Here is a 25,084-nt window from a genome sequence, read left to right on the forward strand (position 1 = left end):
CAAACATGAGAATTCAAGAATAGTCCAGAAGGAAGGCAGGCAGTCCTTAAGAAAGAAGTATGAAATAAAAAAAAGTTTACCAACCTGAAGATCCTGCATGTTCAGACATGTTCCTTTCATCATCTTCAATACAGCTTCCTCCTGAAAAGTAACACTTCTCAGGATGTTGTTTCATTTGGGCAATCAGGCCTTACATTTCTTTGTTGCACTGTTTGCATTTTGCACACATGCCTGTCTTACCCACAGGTAGAGGAACTTCTTTAAAATATTCCCGAACTGGGTCTCTTTTATGGCCTGCTGCCATTTATAGGTTTTCCCTTCTAGTGAGAGAATGGTATGGTAGATCTCAAATAAATGAAGGCTACACTCAGAAAGACCTCAAGGTTTCTAGAATATGCTGCTCAAACAGTTTCACTTTTGTTTCTACTGCCTGTCCCTCCCTTCTCACATTTATCTCCAGACTTCTTCTCCTTGTCCAGATCTATTTCACCCCCAACAATCTTCTATTCATTGAACGTTTTGAAACTTTGCACTTTTAGAGAGAGGTAAGGATTGACTGTACACAAATTTGCAGAGGGGCAATAGGGTTGAGGTCTGTTATTTCTCACCTCTATATATTATTTATTTATTTATTTAAAAACACATTTTTGCTGTTAACAAGCATGTTATCTCTGGAGACACAAATCCACAGTTTGAAAACTGAAAAAATAAGCATCTCTGATGGTATATTCTAGACTGAACACTGAGTCCCATTGGATAGATAGAAAGATTAACCTAAATAATCTATACACAAGACCCTAGAACCCCATAAGATTGGGTCCCTAATCCATGAACTATTGGAACTCATTTACAAAACTTTTCTTAAGCATTACATGACTATATTGTCTCATACTATAGAATTAGAGTTTATAATCCCTATTCCATGATGAGAAATCTTTGAACTATAATGTATCTTAATTAAACTATCTTTAGATCATTTTTCCTCAAAGCATTTTATCAAAAAATACTTAAAAAAAAAAAACATTGATTTTTAGTCACCCTGCTTCTACAAGTGCATAATCTCTACTATGAGAAATCAAGGTGGCCAACACAGTTCTCTTTGTGGATTGAAATTACCCATAATCTTCTACCTATAAGCATTAATATTTTTTCCTATTCAAATAAAGAATGTATCTCACTTCGGTGTTCTATAAACATACAGACCAGGTAACTAATCTCTGATCTTTAATACAAAAATCCCTTCAGTGAAACCAAATCACATTAGTGATTAGTTTAACGAATCACAACAACCACCAACCATGTCTACAACAAAATGGTCACCCAGTTATTACTGAACTACATTTTCCAAAATGCCAAATGCTGAAGATCAACGTTCATACTGTCTTTCCAGATATCAAAAACATCTGACTGTATTGTAGGGAGCTCCAAACTAAGGGCGGGGGGGGGGGGGGGGAGGAGAAGAGAGGGAAGAACCGTGGTACATTGCATCTTCCCATCCAACTGGCCACATAGTTGCATTAGCAAACCATCATTTTACAAACAAAACTATAAGGTACCTTTAACAATATGAAGCTCTTCCGTTATATAACAAACCTTCCCTTGATTACTTAATAGAACATTACATTTCAGATCCTCCTCTTATCTACTCTAACCCCAGAAAACACAGCTAATTTCTTTTAAGGTAAAAAGTTGTAAGAATCAAAGTGTGATTTACAGGGAGCAAATTAGATTCTTACCTGGATCAGATGATCTCTCAGATTCTCAGTGGTTCTGGCCTATATTACATACTGAAAGAAATATGACTCAAAATCCTGTTTATACATTTTACTAAAGTTAAACAAAAATAAAATCAAGAAAACATACCACTAAGGTTAAACTACTATAACCACTAACAAACTGACTAAGGATTAAGCAATAAAATTATCAAACTAAGGTGAAATCAGTAAATCAATGAATTAACAATTATATTGAATTTGAATCAAGTAATCAAATCATCAGATTAGTACAGTAGATAATACCTATAAATCCTAAAACAAAAAACTCTAGGTAGGTGACTGTCCACTTAGTTATAAACCCTAATTAGAAAACTCATGGGAGAGTAGTAATTTAGCTAGTTGAATATTTTAATATTGAAACTAAATTGTTTATGTTTAAGCCATAACCTCAAAGCCAATTGAAACATCTTCCTTTAATTTCACTAAAGTAAGGTAGCTAATGTTCTCCTCCACTCCAAGAAAAATACAGATCTTAAACATTCCAATCAGTGGAATTTTAACAGCTCTCACTTAACAGTCTATAGCTGACAGCTGGAGTTTGTATGGCGATTTTCAATGAACAAGGAATACACATTCAATGATTTTACAAGGCAGAGTTTTAGACACTGTGGGGTCCTCACACATGTGTCCATGCAGCCACACTTTCATACCTTATAAATAATAAAAGGCTGTGATGGAACTGCCCTCCCCCCCCCCCCCCGCCCCCCATTTTTCTAGCATGCCTTTTCAGTAGATGGATCAGTCCAAGGACATGCACAACAGCAAAAAGACAAAAATAGAAAAAAAATTAAAATACATAAGATAACAGGGGTCAAACTCTTCAGCTCTTGAAGTCTTCAGACTCACAAGAAGCAGGAGCTACAGTTACATCCAAGGTGACAAATCATGACTGGTGTGGAGAAAGTAAATACGGAAGTGTTATTTACTCCTTCTCATAACACAAGAAAGAGAGGTCACCAAATTAAATTAATAGGCAGCAGGTTTAAAACAAACAAAAGGAAGTATTTCTTGACACAATGCATGGTCAGCCTGTGGAACTCTGTCAGAGGATGTTGTGAAGGCCAAAACTATAACAGGGTTCAAAAAAGAACTAGATAAATTCACAGAGGATAGGTCCGTCAATGGCTATTAGCCAGGGTGGGCAGGGATGCAAACACCATGCTCGGAAGTGTCTGTCCCTAGCCTCTCTTTGCCAGAAGCTGGGAATAGGCAACAGGGGTTGGATCACTTGATGATAACCTGGTTCTGTTCATTTCCTCTGAAGCACCTGCCATTGGCCACTCTCAGAAGGCAGGATACTGGGCTAGATGGACCATTGGTTTGACCCAGCATGGCCGTTCTTATGATAATGTTGCTGGTACAGCACTTCACACTAACAGGATTCTTTGGCTACAGGGAGATTGGTCAAAGCTGTCTCCCTTCGATGTTTCTGAGCAGATCAGGTGTGAAATACACTTTGGATACAGACAACATAGTCCAGTCACACTGGAGATGAGATGACCTTCAAGCTATCACCAGTTTGGAAAAATCCTTGCTTAAACCAGCACTCTCTTAAAATATCTGTTCTTGTGTACCACATGATTTGGGAATCCATAATACCCTCCAAAAATCAAATAGGCACAAGACTACTTTTCAGGAAGTTGACAAGGCCTCATCCAGATAACAACGGTCATCCTCTGACTTCCAGAACTTGAGGTCAGATGAGGGCCTCAAAAAGTCCATCAAAACAACTGATTGCAAAAGTTCCTAATAAAGAAACCAAGCTCTCAATCACATATTCATCAGCATTCTTAAAAATACATTATCCATCCCATGATAATGATATGTCACATCTTTCCTTCGCAAACAAGAAGGCAAAAGAGCCACAATTGACCTGGGTAAAACGTCACAACTTGCCCCTTTTAATAACTCACAGCAGAAAGTTTCTTTGCAGCTTACCAATAAGAATCCCCTTTGAAATTGGAATGCTTGAAGTTTATAATAGGTCTACATTTTCATATTGGCTATTTCTCTCACAGTCATCTTACAGTTCAAGAGGCTTTTAAACATCAGTTTTACCAGAGATACCCTGATACATAAAGGTCTTACCACGTGGCAGGGAGTAACTGCAGCATGTACGAAAACAATAGAAAAAGTTTGTTGGGGGGGAAAAAAAACAAAAAAAACCCCACCCACCCTTATACACACTGTATAATAGCGCTCTAAATTTCCTTGTATATACTTTTCTATCTACTTTTTTATCAGGCAACTTTTAAAGTTCAGACCAGAAACAGTATATAAGGTAGAGTTTGGGAAGCAGAATCATCTCTAAAGCAATCTGATAGAACATATTTTCAAGTAAGAATTTCAAGAAATAAGACTTTACTAAGTAGTATGGGGATCCCAGTGTAACCTGAGTGTGATAGCTGGTGATAACAAATACCTTGTTTATCAGTAGATTTTGCTTTTAGACAGTTGAGGAATCTCACCTGTTTCCTGAGATAAGATACAGAGCGATGGTTATGTAGAACTGATGAATGAAATTGTTTTTAATTGTTCACTTTATTAATGTAACTTCATAAGTAAAGTTTTATGAATGAAACAATATTCATTCATAAAACCGGTTAACCCCAATAACTGGCTAATTAACAATTAAGATGCTTGTTAAGAGCCATAGCTGTTCAGTCAGCTGCCTTTGTAAGTTTCACTATCAATCCAATTCCTGCTTAAATCACTAAGACTTGCACTGTTTCAATATTGTAATTTCTGTTCACCATTTATTACACTTGCCTACAGTGTAACTTCTGTTCACTGTTTGCCATATTGTAATTCAAACCCCATTTTAAAACGCTTACTCCATTTTGTAACGGCTTGCTGCAATCTTCATTTTTGCAAACCCTGCTGTAATCTTATTAGTTTAGATGTGTGAATGAGGTATGTATGGATGATGGAATCAACCTCCAGCCCCAGCCTGTCCTGATTAAATAGAGTTCAAACACCAACGGCTGAAGATGCAGAAAAGAGCCCTAACAAAGTAAGAAGAATCCACCCTAAAAAGAAAAGGTACAATAGAAGGAAGATCAAAGCCCGGTCCCAGGCTGAAAGTCATGTCTGCAATTGACGGGTGATCAATCACCAAACCCAGAGGCAGCGTGACACAGCAAGACCTATAGACTCTGGATTCAAACTAAAGCCTACAAAAAGGATGGGTGAGATGGAAAACTTTGGAGGAGGGTAACATTCTGCTGCCAACATGGAAGGGCATCGGTGCATGCCCAACAGAGACCCAGCTCATCCTTGTGCCCGGCTTTCCTGACCAGTTAGCCGCCACAAGCTACGAACCCAAGCTGCAAACTCAAGCCACAGACTCAAGTAGGACTGGTAACTATGCAGCAGCTGCAGAACATCTGATGGATGTGTGTGTGTGTGTGTGTGTGTGTGTGTGTGTGTGTGTGTGTGTGTGTGTATAGGTATTAGGTATAATGTGTGTGTATAAGGATTAAGATATTAGTTATTGGTCATAAATCAAATTGTTATCATAATAAATGTGGCATCTTTATCTTGTCCCCTTTAATAAGATACTGCTAGTTTTTATTAGTTACTAGTTTTGTAACAGTTACAGTCCTCTTGTTTCTATCTCCTCCGCTTTCTTCTCCTTTTATTGGCAACTAGCAGGCAGGACACGACTTGTGTCTATTGTGTAGGCTAGACACAATTTCTTAAACTGAGCTTTTTTTCAGTTATTCTGGCATGCCTTTTAACTAGACCCATTAGATGATGGACATGCAGATACAAAACAAATGTACAATTTCACGATAGACTTCTTCATAAAATGAATCTTTGTTTAGCTGGCATTGACTGCTTCCAGCATTGATGCATATGATTATTCTTGACAACTTGATGCTACATTTTACGTGCCACGCCTTTCTCATCACTCAGATATTCATGCATAGATTTCAAGGCCAAAACAGTCCATTGTGATCATCGAGTCTGATCTCCTGTATAACATAGGCCATAGAACTTCCCCAAAATATCTGTCAGAGAAATGTTTGTTAAAGATATACACTTCATTTCCAGTCTGAGTTTCTCTAGCTTCAATTTCCCACCACTGGATCATGTTACACCTTTCTCTGCTAGACTGAAGAGCCCATTATTATTTGTTCCCTATGTAGGTATTTATAGACTAATCAAGTTATTCCTTAACCATCTCTATGTCAAGATAAATAGATTGAGCACCTTGAGCCTATCACTATAAGGCAGGTTTTCCAATCCTTTAATCATTCTCATCATTCTTCTCTAAACCCTTTCCGATTTGTCAACATCCTTCTTGAATTGTGAGCACCGGAACTGGACACAATATTCCAACAGCAGTCACATCAGTGCCAAACACAGAGGTAAAATGAACGGGCATCTCATGTAGGAGTAGAGAGGTTATGTATCCATGGACTGCATTAGTCCTTTTGGCCACAGCGTTACCCTGGGAACTCCTAATCAGCTGGTTAGCCACCATGACTTCCAAATCTATCCTGGAAGCAGTGATTCTGAAAAAGAGTCCGCCCCATGCTGTAAGTATGGTCTACATTCTTTGTTCTTAGATGTATACATTTACATTTAGCCATATTAAGATTGCTTAGGTTTTATACCCAGCTCCACTCGTGATTTTATTGACCCCTATCATTACCCCCCTCCCTTAGTCATCTCTTTTCTAAGCTGAACAGGCCTAGTCTGTTTAATATCTCCTTTCCTAAGCTGTTCCATATGCCTAATCATTTTGTTGCCCTTGTCTGTACTTTTTCCAACTCTAATATATTGTTTTTGAGATGGGGTGACAAGAATTGCAGGCAGTATTCAAGGTGTGGGCATACCATGGATTTAGATGGTGGCATTATGATATTTTCTGTCTTATCTTATCTTTCCTAACATTGTTAGCCCAGTTACTGCCCAGTTACCCAGTTTTGTGAGATCCCTTTATAACCATTACAGTCAGCTGTGGAGCCCTGATTTTCAACCTTTGACCCCTCTCCTGCACCTGTTTTCATTCATTATCCCCAGCAATGACTTGTTGCCTGGGATCAGTGGCCCCTTGCCCTTATTTGAGGAGAGGTCTATTAGTTTTGGGCGGGCCTTGACCCAACAATCCCCTGTACTTCAAACACACACCTCTCAATATCTGCAACAAATGAAATAGGTGCCCTATAGACACTAGTCTCTTTCACTACACAACCCCGATTCATCCCCAGAGGTCCATACTGTGCATTGAATAAGACAAGGGCCCTGTGGGAAAAAATACGATCATGTAATTAAAGACTGTCATAATGCATTCACACAAGGGAAGCAAATTAAGGTTCCACAGGCAAACTTAGTTCTGCCATTTCCTAATTTCTGAGTGTGTATCTTTGCAACCTTAATATTCTTTTGAGATAATTTGTGTGCAATATACGTATTTTCAGAATGGCAGAAAGGACTGCATAGTGTCGAGCACTAGAATGGGAATCATGTGACCTGATCTCAGTGTTGAGCTCAGCCATAGTGGGAGACTGACCCTACACTGGAAGTAGGATGGATCTGATGATCTAAAATGTCTTTACTCCTCCTTTTATACATATGACAAAAATCTTCCCCTGACTTGTGTAGAGGCACTGAAGGATGAAGGTGCAGAGGAGCTCTTTTACTTCTGAGCACCCGCAAAACAACAAGATGGGTTTCCTGTCCAGTCTTTGCTGCACATGAGCTGCCACCAGCAGCAAGCACTAGATTAAAGACTATATTGAGGACTTTTAAAAGAAACAATAATGAGAATTGTTGAGCACCCTTAACTCCCTTCATCATGAATGCTGAGCATCTTGTTCTATTGAGAACAAAAGGAGTATTATGACTATTACAGAGCACGTTTTACTCCTCCATACATGCAGGCACAGTTCAGTCCTTCCACCCACTTCCTCGAGCCTCCCAAAGCCATAATGCTTTATGTTGAGCAGGATGATTCTGAGACCTATTGTATGGCTACTTTTACTCCAACCTGTGAAGCTTAAAAAAACCAGGATTTTCTTGTATCTGCCTTAACACCTCCCTTCCATTCAATCTCTATTTCTCTAGCTAAGTGGAATTATGATTTTCTGATGAGCTGACTTGGTAAGTGACTGCCCTTCCCCCGCCCCATTATTGTGGAGGGGAATAGGTTCCTGAACCACTGATTAGTGTGTGAATTTTAGAATAGTTGGTTGTGGTCATTCTTTGGCAGTAAATAGCCTATTCTAAAGTGAAGGTTACCACACAGCAGGAACATCTGAGTAGTTATGAATATGCCAGTGCCTTTGTTAAAATTAAATGTTGCATTCCACAAGTTAAATGAATAGGAATTAATTTTGCTGTCATAACTCCCCCCACACGTACCCCAAGGAAATACTTACATTTGCTCCTTCCCTTCTTCAAAGACAAGCCCACTTTTCATATTGTGTTGGGCTGAAGGATTTTGATGAAATGAAGGCATCACCTTTAGGTTGAAAAGGGCTGAGTGGTTACTGGTTGTGACTTACGTGCTGCCATGACACTTTGAGGGTCAAGTTACACTCATTTGATATTATGCTGTGATCAAATTCAGACCCCAGCATTAACGAGTACAACTGATTTTGGAGTCAATGGAATCTTTACCACAGACCAAAGTGAACACCAGAAGTGGTGTCATACCAAGGTAATTTTTATTTGTATTCCATATTAGTTGGTTTTTCAAACTGCATGCCCTCTTTTGTCCCCACCCCCACCCCTCAGGTTGCAATTACATACAGTCACAGACTGTCTGATTGGTCCAAATTATACTAAGCTAGTTTCACTTATTTCACCACCAGCTTACATTTGATATGCAACTTTCACTATTGTCCAATCCAGCCTTGAATCTGGCTCAGTGATTTCCCTGCAAGTTGCACCCAATTTGTTATAGGTAGCACCTGACTGAGGTCAGCCCACTAGCATTAATGCTGCTTTCCTGAGCAGCACTTTTGCGTTTTTTACACCTGTATTTAACATAGGGCAGTGTAACCTCTGTTGCCTAACACAATCTCTGTGGATAAAATCTGCCTGCCATCACTACAGTGGTTGTACAGCTGCAAGTGTAATAAACAATCTACTACAACCACCACACTTAGAGCTTGACAATTGCACTTTTAGCAGCAGGCTGACATCACTGAAAAATGGCTGATACCCAACAGGGCTGCAGAATGACAATACCCAGTACTACATAATGTACAATAACTAAGGAAGCTTTGTTTCTGGGGTCAGGGGACTAATAGCAAAGAGATGCACTTTTCCTGTTTGTCTGGTTTAAAGTATGTATGTGCTTGTCTACCAAATATTTTCCAACAAAATAGTCTCTGTAATGGTTTTCCTTAATTACAAAAATGCTTTATAGTAGTCATTATTATTTGCAGTCTCTCTTCCATAAATTTGATATTCCATAGTACATAATCCCCCTTTTGTTTGCTGAAATACAAATTCAAGTAGTAATACTAAACCAAGAGCTGTTTGTTAATTAGCTAATTTAACTGTTAGTGCTTAAATTATAAATCCAGAAACCTCAACACTTCTTCTATGACATGAATAGCCTAAAATTGATCTGTGATACTCACCAGTCAGCAGTACCTCCTTGTGACTCAACTGGGGAGCGAGCTCTGCAACCCACTGGTCTGATGCCCTCTTCTGCAGTTACTCAGCCCATCGTTCCCCTGGCTTATTCTGTGGCCTCTCCCATGCTGGGATCTGCACCACTTGCCTCTTCACAGCTTAGTCCTCTGGCCAAGTTCCATTAAAGTTCTCCCCACTTCCAGGGTATCCTCAAAGTCTGCTTCTAGCTGTCCTTAGTGTATCACTCCCACAGTGGCTGATAGTGGAACCCAGACCTGCCCTTGACACCAGGTTCCAATCCAGGGACCCTGATCTTAGCAGCTCTGGGCTTTTACTCTTCCAGACCTTACTACTCGCTATTCTGTCCTTACAGTTTCCTGCTCTTATCCCTTGTATCTTATCCCTATATCCCTTGTATAACTGCAGACTTCCCCCTTAGAGCCTACCAATTTCCTCTCTTTATAGCTCCCGCCCAGCTACTCTCCTAGGTGGACTGCATCAGCAATTAGGCCCTAGCATGCCCTAGGTTTCATCCAGGTGCAGCCTAAAATTAATTGGCCTAATTTTCTGCTTCAGAACTTGGGGGGAGGAGGGGACGACTCCCCATCAAATGATCCTTTTCCCATTTTGGATTCTGTATTAAAATAGGCAAAATACAACAGCCAACTTTTAATGCTTTTGAGCATATTGGGTTTTCTCCCATTGACTTCAATGGGAACAGATTTGGACCCTTCAGCAGCAGATATATACTATATTGTGAGGTAGTAATCTAAGCTTTCCTTTCATTTCCTAACTTGTGAATATATAAAATTTCCCTATATAAGTAAATGTTATCTTTCTGTACCTTTCCATAACTATGGAATGGTCTTGCTTTTAAAATGTAAATATGTTCTGAAACTGTCAAATACCCATCCACTGGTCACCTTGTTTTAAAGCAACAGCAGTAGCAATAAATATATAAAGAAATGAAGAAAAATGGGGTAAGGAAGGAGAAGCCTTTCTAAAAAGCAACATCAACGCAAGATTTGGTAATCACTTTCAAACATGAAATTTCCCCTTTCAATTAACTTTCCTTTGTAACATGATGATGGACATGATATAAAAACCTGAACAAACAGAACAGAATTATAAAGTGGTAACTGGAATTTTCTTTGAATAAATTCTCATTTCTTGTTCTCCTGTAGCTTTCCCTTGAATCCCTCATTCTTCCTTTCTGTATAATCTCTCGTTTCACTCCTCTTCTCTCTTTGTTATGTGATCCTTTCTCTTTTATGGTTAATGGGTGGTAGTCCCCACTTTATTTAAGGTTGCAAAATGGATTCCACAATAATCCCTGTTCGAATAGAATAGAATAATCCACTTTGGGAAATTAAATTTCTCTGCTTGTTTCCTGCCCAAAAGATGTTTGATTATTTGAGGGAGATACCTCCAGCAATGTTGAACCTGATAGTATTTTGAATATAAGAATATCTTCTGTGTAAAAAGATCCACAATTTGGGACATAGTACCTATCTTTTTCAAGAAACGAACAGCTTTCAGGTTATGTTTTTATAGTGTCCACTGACAAGAGAAATGCATACATGGTAACTGAGAGAGGACTTTGGTTGGAGTTGTATGCTCTTGCAGATAATTTGCCAAAATAATAGTTTTTTCTTACATCTTCATTTCAGTTACCTCATCTGCAAAACGGAACTCCCTAATTCTTATTCACCTTTGTGAAGCACTTTCAGATCCATAAGTGAGTGCACTATTATTGACCACATGAAAAAGCTGAGAGAGAAACCATTTTGAGGATCTAGATCCCAATTCATCAAGCCTCTTAAGCATGTACTTAACTTTAATCATGTGCTTCAGTCTTATTCAGCAAAGTGCTTAAACATGTGCTCACTTTAACTTTGAAGTCTATGGGATGTTAGTATGTGCTTAAGAGCTTTGCAAAACTGGACCCTAATAAATACAACTCTTCTCATGGGAAAATGTTCCAGAAATATCTGTGAAGTCATATCTGTGTGGCTTCTCTTTCAGGGGTCTCAAGTGTTCCATAGAAAACAGCAGCTATTTGAAATATCTTGGAACAGAGTCCAATAATCAGAGTTTTATATTTTACAACAGTATTATTTGAATGACTATAATTGTGAGAACTTTAATAACAGAATGACTTCACCTGAAGGCAAAGTTTCAATCTTAGACATTTCCCCTAGGAATAGTGATACTTTGGCAGAATCATGAAAAGAAAATAAAGGACTAAGTTTGGACACATACACTAGAAAACAAAGAATCTGAAATACATTACTCAAGTATTTTGCACCAAAAGGCTTGAATCTTCTTCCCAGTAAATGCTAAAGGTTTGAATTAAGTGAATCCTCAAGAACCAGATAAACTAGAAACAGTATGACCAGGGCTGCCAAGAGCGGGTTCGGGCCCCGTGGTGAAAAAAAATTTTCGGGCCCCCCAGCAAGGGCAGGCCGGCTAAACAGGCCCGCGAGAGGGGGGGAAGCTGGGCCCCGGGCCCCCTTCCGGACCGCTGGGCCCTGGTAATTTGTACCGGCTTCCCTTCCCCTCCCTCTCGTCGGCCCTGAGTATGGCAGAAACCTCTTAAGAAAATTGATGGCAAATAAATGGAGTAAATAACTTGTGCTTCATTCACTATGAGATATATGATCTTGAAAGTTAGTTGACCAGCTGTTCTATGACAAGGCTTTAAAGCAAGGACCCAATCCTGCAATTGAGGTCAATGTGAATCAGGAGTAGTTCCAGCAATTTTGGTGTTACACTGGCACAAAATAAGTGGGATCAGTCTACACCAGGCACAGAGTCAGCATTTAATGCCCATTGATTACAACGCCTACATGGCAGTTCAGAAATAAGTAATTATTGCCAAGAGTTTGAACCTTCTGTAGGATGAGCCAGTTGGCAACGGTCTACATTGGAGAGCATCAGCCCTCAGCCTTTGTCATACCATTGAGCATAGCCTATGTTATTTTATTCCAACAACAGCAGTGATAGCTGTAGGCAGATATGGTCACACGGCAGGATCCTCTCACAGCTTTGCTGACTCGTCAGCTTGCTCAGTATGATTCATGGTGTGTAATATATTGATGCTACCCACCTCCATGTGTTACCAAAAAAAATTGTGTGTGAATTTCTAACAGAATTGCTGCCCTTGTTTGTGTTGCATTAGCAGACTGTATTTTTGGCAGCAGCAGATCTCATCAAGCAATGGGTGTTAGCTGTGTATTAGAGGTGCACTACAAGCAAACTCTCCTCAAAGACCTATCCACGTCATAGTTCACAAATTGATCAAATTTTGCCCTCTGGTGAAAAATGAATCAGAAAGTCTGCTAATGAGCCCATCTGTGCAGCTAGAAAACTTAAACTGCTTTGAGCAGAGGAGCCAATGGGGAACATAAAAACTGTTCAAACTACAAAATGACAACTCATTTAAAATCCCACCCAAAACAAATTCCAGATATATGTTTGGAATATTCCTTGAAGATTTGGTGGTACATATTCAATTAAATGCAGAATAATTTAGCTATGCAGCTTCCAATCAGCAATTTAACATTAATGACTGTCCTGGGACTAAGTACTCTTCCAGTACCAGATCCAACGCCCACAGAAGTCAGTGGGAGTCTTTTCCTTCATTTCAGTAGACTTCAGATCAGGCCCACATCTACAAAGGCCTAAACATCCAGGACGTCTTAAAATTAGTTTAAGACAAAACATTCAGGAAGAGTTAGAGAACAGAAAACCTGACTGAAATCTTGGATCAAAGAACACTTTTGGGAGGAGGCGAGTAAAGGGCAAATATCAACCAGTTCAGTTTGGATAAGCATCTAAAAGTTTCCAGAGGCATTGATCACAAAATCTTATACAGGGATGGTTCTTGACAAACTCTTATTAAAATGCTTCAGATCATTTACATTTTTATTGCCTATTTTGTTTTAATTTATAGTACTTTTAGCTATGTTCTAATCTATCAAATTCTCCACGTATTTGCGGAGACTTTCCACTTAGGTAGTTCTGCTCTTGGATCTGAAAGGTCAAGCAAATCCTCTCAAGTCCTCTTCCAATTTTATACTCCTCAAATTCTGTTAAATTATTAAATTCCCTTCAATGCATTCCTTAAATGCATAAAACTGAATGTAATTAACTCTGTTAATGTTATTTTCCTTTAATGTAATGTGGAGATAAGAACCTCTTTAACACTTGTTTTTGTTGTTGGTAGCCTTTTAAGACTGTTAGACATGGGATGTTGACTCGGGAGAAGCTTTGACAAGCTCTGCTAACTCTCTTGTTGTTTAAGGATAAGGCTTCCTTGAGGACTATCTGACTCAGCAGATATTTACATGTGCCCATCACCATTATGTCTGGTCACTAATAATTTTACGTAAAGATTGATGGCTAGTGGATGTAACAAGATATAAGTTATTTTGTTTGTCTTATTCTATTGTTTCGCATAAGGTTAAAACATTAATGTGAAATTGGGAAAAGAAAGGCTCAGATAATGGTTCCAAAGCATACTTTTTAAACAATTAAGGTAATTAACCAATGGAACAATTTACCAAGGGATAGGGTGGATTCTCCATCAAGTGTAGTCTTTAAAGTATGACTCAAAATCTCTCTAAAAGATATGTTTTAGTTCAACAAAAGTTAGTTGGTTTGGTAAAAAAATGCTGGGTGAAATTCTATGGCTTGTGTAATGCAGGTCAGACTAGTTGATCATAAAGGTCCCTTCTAGTTAAAACTGTGAATCTTTGCATAATGGTTCAACATGTTACACATGAGCCACTTGAGTTCAAGGAAGGCCTTTCATTATTTCAGACCAAGAACCTACTGTGATAAGTTCATGAAAATTAACACATAGAAGGATTGTTGTTTAACTCCAAGCAAGAGTGATAAGGCCTATTATACAATTAAATGCCAGTGTTTCCTTTCTTTATACCACACCAAAAAGTGGGTCCCTAGATGAGTTTATTTCAAACTGGACAATTGGAGATGCCTGAAAGAGGAGTCAATTATTTTGGAAGAGACTTCCTGAAAAGGGGGAAGGATTGGGTTTAAGAGAAAAGAAAGAGCTGAGAACAAAGTCATACTCTATGGTTTTGTCTCAAGCCCTCACACAGGTGTTTACTATGCACACAACTCCAGTGGGTGGAAGAAACCTTCATTTCAAAAGAGATTTTGCATGCTCAACTTGAGAAACTTAAAGGGGCTGTATTTTCAGATGGCCAGTGCTCACTCTAAAAAGTGTCACCCAAAAATTGATCCAGTATCAATCACTTTTGGAAGTTTGGGCCAAGAAGATTGGGCTTTGAGACGATGCAAAATGAAACAAGGGCATATACGTATTGGACAGAGTTATGAAGGGCTTAGGAAGCTTGAACTTGAAATCAGTGGAGTTACTTGGATTTACATGAATGGAAGTGAGAATAGAATCTGGCTCTTTCTCTTTTTGACTGTTGTATTCCAAAGCGGTTCATTCTTTGCATTCCTGTTGAAGCCATGTTACCAAAACATGTCCATTATTGGTGTGAGGGTTAGTTTTCATTATCCAAGACAAGCAGGCGGAGTGTTTAAATCACAACTCTGGTGCATAGAGTTTGTTTTTAGTTAAAGACAAGCCAGCAAGTTTTGTAGCACTGTAGTGTAATCTTGGATGTCCACAGAAGGCTTCAGGATTTGTCATAAGATCAAGCGTTTAGCAGACATGGGGCTGAGGTATGTGGGAGGTCTGTCTGGTCACTTACATGACTCCTACCACCATAAAATGTGAGCACCTCCCAAGTAAAAATAAAAATAACAATATCCGTTTTTCTTTCTCCCTCTTTTCCAGCCTGTTGGAAAGGTAACTTGGTTACTTTACAGGAGTGGGAGGGGTGCATATTCATGGCGGTAAACCTGGCTATTGGGTTTGAAGAGACGCTCTTTATCTAGCCTCCTGTTTTGCCTTTTCTGCCTCAAGACTTTAACCCCTTTTGATCTACCTATGCATTCAGGCAGGGTAATATCACACAGGTACACTAAGGATCACGAGACATGTAAACATCAGTTAGTCAAACTCTCTACTGTTCATTACCCCAACCTCCTGATGTATTACATTTAAAATGTAAGACTGTAAACTCTATGGGGTAGGGAATGTGTTTGTCTTCTGTGACGTGCCTGGCATGACCTTGGCGCCTATAAAATACTTTGGCTATGGCTACACTACGAGGCTTTTAGCGACACAGCTGTGCCACTACAGCCATGCTGCTAAAAGACACGCAGTGTAGCTGCTGTTTGTTGACAGGAGAGAGCGGACAAAAAACTTCCACCCCCCACGAGCAGCAGCAGCTTTGTCTGCAGGAGAGTGCTCCTGCTGACAAAGCACTGTTCTCGCCGTCACTTTTTGTTGGTAAAATTTTTGTCATTCAGGGAGGTGGAGGGGGGGTTAACACCCCTAAATGACAAAAGTTTTGCCAACGAAGTACCAGTGTAGACAAACCCTTTGTCCTGAACTGCTGTCATTATGTCAATCCACACTGACTGTTAATCCTCATTTCCCTGAAATTTTGGCTGCTAATGAGAACCACAGTCAAAGGAGACATCATAGGCCCCTTTTTAAACATAACAAACTTATTTCAGGAGCAAGTTTCAAACTTCAAAGCGATAAAGTATTAAAGAATCTTCAGATCTGTGGCTTTGCATCTGCTCTATTGTGCTGCTTTATCTTTAGATCAACTCATTCATTCTCTTGAGCAAAACATGTTGAACTTTTTCCTCCTGTGGTACCTTCTGGCTTCACAGTCATATGTATGATAACTCTCATAGTCTGCCCGAGAGCAAGGAAAAGTAAAAACACTACTCACCCACTCAAAATAACTAGGACTAGGAAGAGCACTACTCTGAACTTGGTATATTGTATAGCTGAATCTGACGCACGCTTCTTAAACCATGTGTTCTTGATCCAGATGGATTTGCTTTGATTCCTAATGGGCAGATAACAGTGCTGAAAGGAAGCATGTGTTAAAACAGAGTGCAGTTAATGTGTCCAGTCACCAACACAGAGCTTTAAACAGTCAGCTTAAATATAACACATGGAAGGCTTGAAAGCTTGTCCTCATGCTAGTTAAGAAGAGATTGCTGTTAGTTTCCGAAGACCTTTTCCCTTTCAACAATATGATGTAAAAACCTCAGCTTCTCAGTCAAACAGTATTTCCATCTCTCCCATTGCCTTTCAACAGAAGTTAGGTGCCTAACCTATCAGGGGCTTTTGTAAACTCACTAGGAGCCTAGCTGCCTATCAGACACCTTAAATACCTTAGTAATTTGGACCTGGATCCTTCAGATCATTCAAACAGTACTGGGTACAAAACAGATGTGGGAAGTAATAGTGACTTGAAGCCACCATTATACTCTCCCAATCCTGGGGCCAGCCACAGACCAGGCCAGTTCTTGGTGTAATTTAGAGCCATCCTAACTGCGCTGATTTTCACCCAGCTGTCCCGAGCCCCAAATGGCCATTACAGTAGAGGAGGGTAGCTGGTGTGCAGAGGTAATCGTCGGGGGCTGGATCTGGTGATTTTCCTGCTGACTTCCACCACCACAGCAGTTCAAATCTGCCATGGACTAGTACCTGACCCTAGATCCAAGCCGTTCAGCACTCTTGACAAAGTTCAGATCTGAATCTCAGCTTTGTCACTCAAGCTCATCTCTAGTTGCAAAGTTATTTTCTCGTAGAAAGAAGCCTTTTCCTTAATCTAGGGAGAGAAAATATAATTTAGGAGACTGGAAAGTATTGTTTCAGGTTGTTTGAGAATGTTCCATGCTGAATACCACTTTCAGAAGCTAGGGGGACTGCATGTTACAAAATGATTATTTAATGCCTCGTAATCCATGTGTCTTGGATGTCACTCCTGAGGAATTAGTTTTAAATGGTGTAACACTGGCAAGATGTGGAGTTAGATGTCAAATCATTGTAATAGCTACATTTTTGGATCAGCCAACATGAAATTTCAGCAGTCAGTTGCTGGAATGCATGCATCTATTTAATCACTGCTGGACTTGATTCATGGTTGCAGAGCAAAAAAAAAAAAGTAGAAAGAACCTTTCAGTGCCAAGTATTACTCTTTTATTAATTAAACTTGAAACCAAATATTTACCTTCCCACTTTTTGAATATCCAATTCAATTTAGCTCTTGCCAATGGGACTGGCCACATGCCTATATGTAATTGATATCAAATCACTACCTACTTTAAAACAGCTTTTATAGCTCACAGAAGAATATCATATAGCTTTTACCACAGACATACAAAACAACCTAGAGACAGCAAGTCTTGTAGGCACCATTTAAAAAGAATCATAATTTTATTTTAGAAATAGCCATAATCCTATGTGATACATACAACATTATAACAAATTATTGATTGATTGATTGTAGAAACAGTGCTAGCGTAAAACAGTGTTTCCATTTAGAAAGGCAATTAGCAGAATATTTTGTTTTATAAGTAATGGCTTCTGAAAGTACATTGAATGAATAGCTGGTTCTTAAGATCCTGACAAATACTCCTCTGGGCCCTAATTCAGGAAAACACATAAGCATGAGTTCAACTCCAATGGACGTTAACCATATGCTTGAAGCTAAGCATGTATTTAAGTACTGGACTGCTGAATCAAGATCTGGTTTTGCCTCCTTTTTTTTTTTTTTTTTTTTTTTGAATGGGGCTGAAGCAAGTCCTAGTCCTCACTTCTGTTCACTGGGCCAGGGCAGAGAAATGCTCTGTGTAGCTCTGTATGTCATAAAGTGGCAGGATTCAGTATTTTGATTCTTCATGCTCTTTTCTTGTCTATCACTGCATTCTTTGACATCTGTCCACCCAGTCACCAGCACACCCTTTTCTCTGGCTCCTGTTGTCTGTAATAGCCTTCATAGAGATAAGATCTCCATTTCATTTGTATCTCAATTAAAAAACCCCACAACTTCTCCCTTGCCTACACTTGATTTTCTTTTTCTCTTTTGGCCACATTGTGTCTGTCCCTGCTCAAGTAGGAGAGGGGCATTCAAGGAGCCCCTTCCCCCCACCCCCCTACAGACACCTTTTGTGGAGTCTGCATGAAGGTCAATCACAAAAGCAGTCTCTGAACTCAGTAGGAGGCATAAAGGAGGTGGGACCTTGACCCTACCTACCGCCCGCCCCATCCACACCAACCTGTTGAGCAGAACAGATGCTATAACATTTTTCCTTTTCTGTGCTAGAAAATCAAGAGGATTTTTAAAAGATGTTTTCAACAGGAGTTTCATTCGTTTTCTTTTTTAGATAGTTACTCTCTCTTGAATGTGGAGAGGTAAGATACATATTCAATTGTTGCCTGGATGAATGGAAATAAGAACAGAATTTACTCCCTAAGTAAACGTGGGATCAGATGCATGCCAAAGGTCAAAACTCACTTCTCTAATGGCTAAGAGCCTAACACTATATCGGTGAATTCAAGTGATATTTTGACTTCAGTGAAGGTAGGCTTCAGTTTTGGATGCCCACGTAGGACTGAGGGGTGTCATAGGGCAGCAGGCCACAGCATGACAGGCATACCTGCCTCAATTTCCCCTTTCAGTGTCTCCAGTAACTCTACTTCAGGCTCTTTTCCTAAAATAATACCCTCCTTGGAGCTGGTTTACTACAGAAACATAAACACAGACTCCAAACAGTTCATAACAACAGTCCCAAACATATAGTCCATTTCTCACCCCTGTGAAAGTTAGTGAATCATTAACTCTCAAGACATCTCATCCCAGGATGCACCACATACCACACACTGGCACCTTCAACCACACCCAGACTCTCTGTCAGTTCTCTCCCATCCTTGTACCAGAACAGCAATCCCAGTCTTTCCAACTTGAGTGTAACCCCCCACCCACCCCCCCAGCAGGAACAACCACAGCCTCTCTGCTGAGGAGCCTCCTTGCCATGGGGGCATTCCTCACTCCCCCGGCCCTCTCATGGTTACTCTTGGTCAGCTCTTCAGCCCTGGAGATGTCGGCAGGTAAGCTCCTGCACTCTCCTCTCCATTGCTGGTTCTCTGGCTTGGGGACACCAGCCAGCAAACCCCTCTTGCTGCTCCCTGCCTTCTGCCATCTCTCAGGAACCACCTTCTGCATCCTTCCATGACTCCTTCAGTCCCCTGGTCTCTGGCAACTCTCACCTGCCCTTCCTGACTGAACCAGTCTACCCAGACACATTGGATTTCTCCTACCCAGTGGGTTTCTTCCCCTGATCCTTTGTAGCCCAAGTGATGCCCCATCTTCTTAATTGGTCAAATGGAAACACTTGCTCTGGCACAGGGGCTCTGGACCTACTTCATTTACATGGGCCAGCTGCCCTGTGTCCAGGGGTTCCACCAGGTAGTCTAATTTTATCAAAAACAAAAACTTTCCTGGTATTGAATGGAGTACAGTGAAAAGACTGCTACTGATTTCCAAGCAGATGATGAAAAGGCTGCTACTGATTTCCAAGCAGATGATGAGTGGTTATAGAATATCTTCTCTTCAATTTTGTCTGGTCTCCTGTCCCAATTTCAGGTAATGAGATGGATAATAACTGATGGGGGACAATGGATCAGTGTTCACAACACGTCCCCCTGTAAGTACCCAGCAGCAGTTTGTCTGTGGTCTGGAGAAACAGATGATCCAACTAGCAGATTGAATTTGAGTATTACTACAAATCTCAGTCAAACAGGTTTCGGGTGATGATTTTCTATGATGATGATAGTTCCGGCACTGAATGTTGAAGGGTTATCTGCCGCCAAGCGGGAACTTATTGGTGTTTTGGAAAAGAAAGTTCTAGCTGATGTCATTTGTCTACAAGAAACTCTCATCACGCTGAATGAAGCACGTCAGTTTGAGATCATTTGTTTCAATCTGTTAAGTCACCATCTTCATAAGAAACATGGTTGAGCTACATACGTCCATAGTGATATATTGGATGCTGCCCATATTGAATCTTCAACCTTTTGCAACATGACTTTGCAACATGAAGATGGTGGGTTTCAAATGGCAGATGTATACAAGCCACAGGGTGAAAAATAGGGTCCACAGGTTCTGCCAAGGCTTAAGCATCCAGCAGTATGTGTTGGCAACCTTAATAGTCACCATAGCGAGTGGGGTTATATGACTTCAGATCCAAACAGTGAACAATTGTTGGACTGGGCAACAAATAATGATCTTGCACTGATCCATAGCCCTAAGCAATGTGGTAACTTCCATTCATCATGTTGGAATAGGGACTACTGCTCAGACCTGTGCTGGGTCACGTCATTTGCCAATTGCCCACAGCCAGCAGCATGTACTGTACTTAATGATTTTCCACATAGCCAACATAGTCTGTCATTGATTCAGATGGGAATGTATCTTCCAATTACAAGGAGTGTACCGAAGCCTAGATGGAACTTCTGGAAGGTAGATTGGGGCTCCTTTACAGAGTACTTAGTACGGAGCATCGTAACCATCCCATTAAACATCATCTCTGTGGAAGATGCAACCCGTTATTTCTGTTGTGCCATTTTTAAAGCTGCAAGTGCAACAATTCCTCGTGGCTTTTGACCAGTGTACATTCCATGTTTGAACGAGGATGTTGCAGACCTGCTGAGGCAGTATGAGCAATTCGGTGATCCAGAGATTGCAGCCCATCTTATAGAACCATTGGATGCTGCTCGCCAGGCTTGATGGGAGGAAGTGACAGAGGCACTTGACTTTATGCAGTCAAGCAAGAAAAGCTGGAGCTTAATTCATTGATGAGGTGCAGCTCAACATTCATGTGCACAAAGCAGACTGGCAGCTATTCCAAATCAGATTGCCAGTCATCTGTTGAAGGTCACTAAACCTCCTGTTGACAAAGTTGTCAAACGACAGATACATGACGAGTGGCAAATTTCCTAAGGAGCAATCCAGCCGATACTAAGATGGAGCCATTCACTAGTCTGGAATTGGATAAACTGCTGAGTGATTAAAAAATGGGTACAGATCCTGGATATGATCGAATTGCACTTGAATTAATGAAAATCTGGTCCTCGCATTCGGGAATGGCTTGTTCGGTTTTTCAACAGAGTTCTGGGGGAATCCAGACTGCCTAGAATCTGGTGCCAAGCAAAGGTCATTGCTTTGGCTGAAACCTGGGAAATATTCACACTTGCCTTTGAGTTACAGACCAAGTTAACTTCTAAGCATCTGCTTTCAGGTGCTTGAATGTCTGATTTTTGCAAAGAATTTCACCATATCAAGCTGGTTTTCACCACGGTCATAGTACATGCGATCAAGTGCTGGTACTTACAACTTTAATCAAAAATGGATTCCAACATATGGCCGATTATTGTCATCAGTGATGCCTGATATCAAGTGGAAGTAAGATTGTGTCATGTGTCTTCCACTTACATCATGCACAAGCAGATAGAGAGCTGAACATAGTTCTCAATGCATATTATTTCAGGGACACTTAAATCTACTCCTCTACCATGGTTTCCAGTTCTCTGCAACAATGTTTCCCAAACTTGGGATGCCGTTTGCTTAGGGAAAGCCCCTGGCAGGCCGAGCTGGTTTGTGTACCTGCCGCGTCCGCAGGTACGGCTGATTGGGCTCCCAGTGGCCGCGGTTCGCTGCTCCAGGCCAATGAGAGCTGCTGAAAGTGGTGGCCATTACGTCCCGCGGCCCACGCCACTTCCAGCAGCTCCCATTGGCCTGGAGCAGCAAAACGCAGCCAGTGGGAGCCGCGATCGGCTGGATCTGCGGACGCGGCAGGTAAAAAAACGGCCCGGCACGCTAGGGGCTTTCCCTAAACAAGTGGCATCCCAAGTTTGGGAAACACTGCTCTGCAATATTACTCTGCCCGGTATTCACAGAGAGGAAAGCATAGCAAAACTTGTGATGAAATTGCATGATATGCCTCATTTACCATTAATTAAAGACTTGTTTAATCCATCACATGGTTATCTGCCCTGACGGCACCCATTGTGGATAACTTTACCAGGTAAAGGATTTACAGTAGAGGATGCATAGCGGGTTTCATGGTCTGCAGAGAAAGTGACAGATAATTATCTTGTCTCAGACCCCACTCAACCTCAATCTTGGTTTGATTTACCATGAAGGCAATGGAGCTTCTGAACCGGTTTTGTACCAGACATGGAATCTGTGCTGCAGCAGAATTTTGGTGGTGTTTTAGAGACCATCCACTAAGTTAATGTGGGCAGCCACAAACCATGGCATATATTGTTGACAACTGCAAAATGACTCAACTTCCTGGAGGTCTTCATGCCTTGAACATGGTTGATAAGAACACTGTGGCTTGGCTTGACTGGATTGCACACACCAAATAAATAGTGATGGTGACTCGCTGACATCTCCAAGTCTGGACTGTAATAGGGGAAAAAAGAAGTACTATGTTAAGAATAGAAATCCCAGTACTTGCTGTCTGTAGATTTAGCAGCCTTGATCTATTCTTGCTGCCAATGCAGGAGAAGGACAAAGCAAGGAGACAGCATTTTTTTCAAAATATTATTTTGATTAATTAAAGTAGTAATATATGCATAAATAATGAATACAAAGTAGCACAAAGAGAATACAAAGTAGTACAAACAGAAGGGGACGACAAATGTGGGAACCTAAATGCACCTACAGCCTTCTATGCCAGTTCAAGCATGTAGAAAACTTTGATAAATATATGGACTATCAAATTAAAATCATGAAAGCTCAGGCTATGGTTGTACAGTGAGTTCAACATTGGTTTCAGAGGGTCACATACCTGGAGTTTATTGCAGGAGTAAAGCCTTAGTGTCTGATCTGTGGAGGGATTAAAACAATGTTTTGGGGTTGTTTGGATTTTTTTATTGTACTTTTTTCAGGGAAGAAACTATGTCTTCCTCTTCTGGAGTGTTGCTGGAATCTGAAAAATAATAATGTCTATCCTAGGGTTTTCTATTGTGCCCAAACCACGATATAAACAGTTTTCCTAACTAAAACAAGTTTCTTTAAGAGGGTGGACAAACTAGCCAAATTAAACTCAGAAATAGCAAGACTATAACAGGGCTCAAAAAAGAACTAGATAAATTCATGGGAGGTCCATCAATGGCTATTTGCCAGGATGGGCAGGGATGGTGTCCCTAGCCTCTGTTTGCCAGAAACTGGGAATGGGCAATGGGATGGATCACTTGATGATTACCTGTGCTGTTCATTCCCTCTGGGGCATCTGGCACTGGCCACTGTCGGAAGACAGGATACTGGCTAGATGGACCTTTGGTCTGACCCAGTAGGGCCATTATGTTCATATGTTCAAAGCTCTGGTCCTGGCTTCTAAAAGAACTGGGATAGTTTCAGCATAAACATTGGCTACAGGAGGCAACAAATGTTGTCAGGAAAGACTCAAAGGGCAGACATTCTTTTCTGGTTTTCAAAATATAATGAACAAGCGGCATTTTAAATTAGTTTCTGAATGTACTGAAATCTTCTAGTGGTAATTAATTAATTTGTATATTTAAACAATAAAATAGCCACATGCTGTGTTATTTTATGTTCCAGTTTGAGAGTGAGATTATAGAAATCTCTTAAATTTCCTAAATGTACTTAGGTCTGTCTTTAGTTTTTCTTCTGGCATGGACCAGAACCCCATTGTGTGAAGTGCCATACAGAACAAAAAGATGGTCCCTGTCCCAAAGAGCTTATGTTGTCTCAGGAACATCTGCAGGATTGAGTTCATTGTTCCCAGGTATCATTTCAAGAGAGAACAGGACCACATTGACTGTGAAATTATTGTTAGTTAGGTTTTAGTTTTCTAAATCTTGCACAGAAATATTGAAACTGCGGACAGAAACAAACGGAGGTTTACGGAATCTGTCCCCTGTCTTATAGCAAAATGCTCACTTTTCAATAAGCCTGGCCCTGCTTCAGAAAACCACTGATTGCTCACTGATTAAAGTTAGTCATGTGTGCAAATGTCTAGCTGAATCAGGGCCTATATCCGGAAATATGGCAAAATTAATAAAGGCTGAATTCTGCCCTCCACTGTGCAATCTGGGCTCCTCTTCAAGCTGAAGAAAACCTCCAGTGCATACATCAAGGACAGATTTTGGCTCCCTCTCATCAAGTTGGGTTTTTATTCTGCACTCATCACTGTAGCCTCATGATAAAGCAGCAGCTCTCTCATAGCTGCCAGATTGGGAGGAGTTATTTGTTTTGAAGTGAGTTCACATTTTTTAAATGTTTTTAATAATTAAAAAAAGGCTTAAAAACCAGATTTTTTGTGTGTAAAACTGTTGACTTTTTGGAACTATTTGGGGTTTTGAGATTTTTTTATTTAATATTTTATCAAAATATTTTATCAAAAACATAGTTATCAGTGTTCCATTTTCCAAAATATTTATGTATATTTATATTGCATTTATGTAGCCCATTTAACCCGGGGATCATTTACACAGGGAGGTATATGGAGGAGAGAGTGCAGGAGGAAATGAGAACAAGAATATAAGTGGAGGAGAATTGTACAAGGCGTTGATGGTGAAGATTCATTTTAACCCCCTAGTTTAAAAAAACAACAACACTTTTTAGTGGTCAGTTTTAATTTGGTCAAAAATGGGGTAAATCAAAACAGCTCCATGCTTCTGAATCTTGCATCTTTGCTGCTTTTGTATAGAGCACTGCAGGATATTTTGAGTGGTTCAGGTTAAAGGAAGCAAGTATCGTGGCAATCCAAGT

At 40.3% G+C, this 25,084-nt stretch overlaps 1 long non-coding RNA gene across 1 annotated transcript in view; it reads right to left on the reverse strand.

Moving 5' to 3' along the window:
• LOC135979019 (uncharacterized) overlaps window positions 1-25,084 on the reverse strand; it is a 57,344-nt gene that overhangs the window by 3,748 nt on the left and 28,512 nt on the right. Inside the window, exons 2-3 of the long non-coding RNA XR_010596357.1 lie at window positions 1,737-1,787; window positions 85-141 (exon numbers count right to left, since the gene is read on the reverse strand). This is a non-coding gene — a long non-coding RNA (uncharacterized LOC135979019). The remainder of the gene's footprint in view (window positions 1-84; window positions 142-1,736; window positions 1,788-25,084) is intronic.

This window comes from Chrysemys picta, chromosome 1 (genome assembly GCF_011386835.1).
Source record: "Chrysemys picta bellii isolate R12L10 chromosome 1, ASM1138683v2, whole genome shotgun sequence".
In the NCBI taxonomy this organism is placed as follows: domain Eukaryota; kingdom Metazoa; phylum Chordata; order Testudines; family Emydidae; genus Chrysemys; species Chrysemys picta.